Genomic DNA, 3,981 nt, shown 5'->3' on the forward strand with positions numbered 1-3,981 from the left:
CGATTCAGATGCGAAAGCGCCGAAGACGCGGGCGTGACCCGTCGTCTGGCGGCTTTGCAGTCTCGGCTCCGTTGCTAGTTCCGGCCGGTCCACCGACAGTGCAGCGGGCTTGGGCAACCCGCACGGCGCGACCGAGTCGATGCAACGAAAAAGAGCGAGCATGAACGTGCTTCTTGCCGCACGGCTCCCACTCGTCTTTCGGGAAGGTTGTGCCGTAGCGAGCTCGAACGCCGTCATCTCGGAGTGCAAAATAAGAGTGTTGGGGCGCCTGAAGGTGGCCTCCGCCGCACACAGACTGCGTCCGGCCCGCCGAAGGCGAGGACGGACGCGCAGTCGAACGATTACCTGGTTGATCCTGCCAGTAATCATATGCTTGTCTCAAAGATTAAGCCATGCATGTCTAAGTACATGCCGAAATAAGGCGAAACCGCGAATGGCTCATTAAATCAGTTATGGTTCCTTAGATCGTTTCTTCCTACTTGGATAACTGTGGCAATTCTAGAGCTAATACATGCAGTGAGCCTGGAGCCCTTTGGGTAACGGGTGCTTTTATTAGACCAAGATCGATCGGGTTTCGGCCCGTATTGTGTGGTGACTCTGGATAACTTTGTGCTGATCGCATGGCCACGAGCCGGCGACGTTTCTTTCAAGTGTCTGCCTTATCAACTTTCGATGGTAGGTTACTTGCTTACCATGGTTGTTACGGGTAACGGAGAATCAGGGTTCGATTCCGGAGAGGGAGCCTGAGAAACGGCTACCACATCCAAGGAAGGCAGCAGGCGCGCAAATTACCCACTCCCGGCACGGGGAGGTAGTGACGAAAAATAACAATACGGGACTCTTTTGAGGCCCCGTAATTGAAATGAGTACACTCTAAATCCTTTAACGAGGATCAATTGGAGGGCAAGTCTGGTGCCAGCAGCCGCGGTAATTCCAGCTCCAATAGCGTATACTAAAGCTGCTGCGGTTAAAAAGCTCGTAGTTGGATCTCAGTTCCAGACGAGTAGTGCATCTACCCGATGCGACGGCTCGGACTGAACATCATGCCGGTTCTTTCTTGGTGCACTTCATTGTGTGCCTCGAGATGGCCGGTGCTTTTACTTTGAAAAAATTAGAGTGCTCAACGCAGGCGAGTCGCCTGAATAAACTTGCATGGAATAATAGAACAAGACCTCGTTTCTGTTCTGTTGGTTTTTGGAATACGAGGTAATGATTAAGAGGGACGGACGGGGGCATTCGTATTGCGGCGCTAGAGGTGAAATTCTTGGACCGTCGCAAGACGAACTACTGCGAAAGCATTTGCCAAGAATGTTTTCATTGATCAAGAACGAAAGTCAGAGGTTCGAAGGCGATCAGATACCGCCCTAGTTCTGACCATAAACGATGCCAACCAGCGATCCGCCTGAGTTACTCAAATGACTCGGCGGGCAGCTTCCGGGAAACCAAAGTATTTGGGTTCCGGGGGAAGTATGGTTGCAAAGCTGAAACTTAAAGGAATTGACGGAAGGGCACCACCAGGAGTGGAGCCTGCGGCTTAATTTGACTCAACACGGGAAAACTTACCCGGCCCGGACACTGGGAGGATTGACAGATTGAGAGCTCTTTCTTGATTCGGTGGATGGTGGTGCATGGCCGTTCTTAGTTGGTGGAGCGATTTGTCTGGTTAATTCCGATAACGAACGAGACTCTAGCCTATTAAATAGGTGCGGGGTTCCCAGCACCTTACAACCTTCTTAGAGGGACAAGCGGCTCCTAGCCGCACGAAACAGAGCAATAACAGGTCTGTGATGCCCTTAGATGTCCGGGGCCGCACGCGCGCTACACTGAAGGAAGCAGCGTGTCTTTATCCCTGTCTGAAAAGACTGGGTAACCCGTGGAACTTCTTTCGTGATTGGGATAGGGGCTTGCAATTGTTCCCCTTGAACGAGGAATTCCCAGTAAGCGCGAGTCATAAGCTCGCGTTGATTACGTCCCTGCCCTTTGTACACACCGCCCGTCGCTACTACCGATTGAATGATTTAGTGAGGTCTTCGGACCGATGTCCGGCGCGGCCTTTCGGTTGCGCCGGTCTGTTGGAAAGATGACCAAACTTGATCATTTAAAGGAAGTAAAAGTCGTAACAAGGTTTCCGTAGGTGAACCTGCGGAAGGATCATTAACGGATTGTGAAGGGTGAGCGCCTCAGCTGCGTCTGCGCCCGACACTTTCTGCCGCTGACCCCGTTTGGACGCGGGGTCGGCTTTTCCCCACGGGGCTGCCTGAATGTGGAGCGGCACCCCGTGACAAATTGTTGCGCCCAGCGGACGCCAACACCGCGACCTTGGACGGTCGGCCAGGTGGCGGACGCGGGTACAAACGGCGCAACGCACTCATAGGTCGGCTTTCGACCCGCCACTGCACCGTGGCTCGAAGCGCTCGAAATGCGCGACCCGACCGCTGCGGGACCGCCTAGTACTGTAAACAGGAGCGGCGGAGCGCGAACGGCGAGTCGTGGTTACGTCGGTAGAAGGCGAGGCTGCGCGTTCCCGAAACGCCAGCCGAGTGCCCTCCCGACCGTTCGAGCGTGCAAGAACGAGACCCGACAATCGCGCGGCGACTGCCAAGTACGAGAGGAACGGCACAAGCGTCGGCGGTCGGTCAAGGAACTGGCGATGTGACGGGTCCGCTGTGCACCAGTGCATACCGTCCCGCCGTCCGCGGCAAGCGCCTCCGCGTCCTCGGGTGACGGAGGCTGCCGGTCGGTTCTTGCAGGCGAGGGATCTCGCTGGCACCGGTTCGCGTTGACGCGCGGCCGGTCATGGCACGGCGATGCGACGGCCGAGGTGCGCAGTACTCGATGGAGGAACCGCACGCTCCGATGACCGTCCCGCCCTCCGCGGCGTATGCGTACCGACCGTAATGGTTGCAGCAGCGCCGGCCGGCTTTTGAATTCGCCACACGAAACACGGTGCGAGATCGCGGTTAGGGGAGCGTCGACGTTGCCAGGCGTTTTGCTTGCTGCCGAGGGAAAGGCGGCACGGCCACGTCGCGCTCGTCGCGATTAGCGGGTCTGCGCGCTTTGGGAAGGTGCCGCAACGACTTGCCGAAAGAGGAAGCACGGAAGAACGAGGGACTTGGACGTCCCGACAATTGAACGCACTTGCGGCCAGGCCCTTGCTGGCTTCGTTCTTCCGCCTCGAGTAGGCTCGTACGCGGCTCCGGCGCCGAAAGTGGTCCTTGGCACCGACTTCGGTGGACGTGGGAAGTGCCGCGCAAGTACGGCGCGCCTGGCTCCACCTGTTGGCTAAAGTAGGCAGCCGGATCGGCATTTTGGTGTGCGGTGGCAAACCGTGGATGCGAAAAAAGCTTGTGCGATTTCGTGGAACAAAAAGCGGGGGTCCCCCTTTTTATGCGGAGGAGACCGACCCGCCTGCCGTGGTGAACCGCGACGCCACGGTAAAAACGGGAGAGGCTTGTCGATGGGACCGTGCATCCCGCGCTCCACGGAGGCCGGGAGGCGGCCGCCCGAGGAAATGTGTAGCCGTCGAGGCCCGCATCTGCGTGCACTCTTATCCAAATGGGTGTACCGCAGGCATTTTCTGGTTAGGCGGGCCAATGAGAGCGAGCACACAACGATACCTACGGGTCCGGCTTGGAGAACCGGCTTCGACGCCTCCCGAGTATTTATAGAGGGGTGGACCACGAAAGCACTCGCAAGTAGCGAAAGCGAAACGCCGTCCGAAACACACCGTTTGCTCGATTTGCGGCAGCCGAAAAAGGCGCGGCAGAGTTTTGGAGTCCAAGCGTGCGCTGAAAAGCGCCCTTCTTGGCCACTGTTTGGCCGAGTGCCAGAAACGTTTGGTTTTGACTGTACGGAATTGAACAAACACTTTTTCACGACTCTAAGCGGTGGATCACTCGGTTCTCGGGTCGATGAAGAACGCAGCCAGCTGCGAGACTTGGTGTGAATTGCAGGACACACTGAGCACTGATTCTTTGAACG

The 3,981-nt window shown here is 56.8% G+C and overlaps 2 non-coding genes across 2 annotated transcripts in view; both read left to right on the plus strand.

The window, feature by feature from the left end:
- The first annotated feature begins 342 nt into the window (after window positions 1-342).
- LOC142792567 (small subunit ribosomal RNA) lies at window positions 343-2,157 on the plus strand. Its single transcript, XR_012891031.1, has one exon. It is a non-coding gene; the product is annotated as a small subunit ribosomal RNA (ribosomal RNA).
- Window positions 2,158-3,876: 1,719 nt separating this feature from the next.
- The window catches only part of LOC142792572 (5.8S ribosomal RNA), a 153-nt gene continuing 48 nt past the window's right edge, over window positions 3,877-3,981 (plus strand). Inside the window, exon 1 of the ribosomal RNA XR_012891036.1 lies at window positions 3,877-3,981. This exon is cut by the window's right edge and continues 48 nt beyond it. This is a non-coding gene — a ribosomal RNA (5.8S ribosomal RNA).

This window comes from Rhipicephalus microplus, unplaced genomic scaffold, assembly GCF_043290135.1.
Source record: "Rhipicephalus microplus isolate Deutch F79 unplaced genomic scaffold, USDA_Rmic scaffold_228, whole genome shotgun sequence".
NCBI lineage: Eukaryota > Metazoa > Arthropoda > Arachnida > Ixodida > Ixodidae > Rhipicephalus > Rhipicephalus microplus.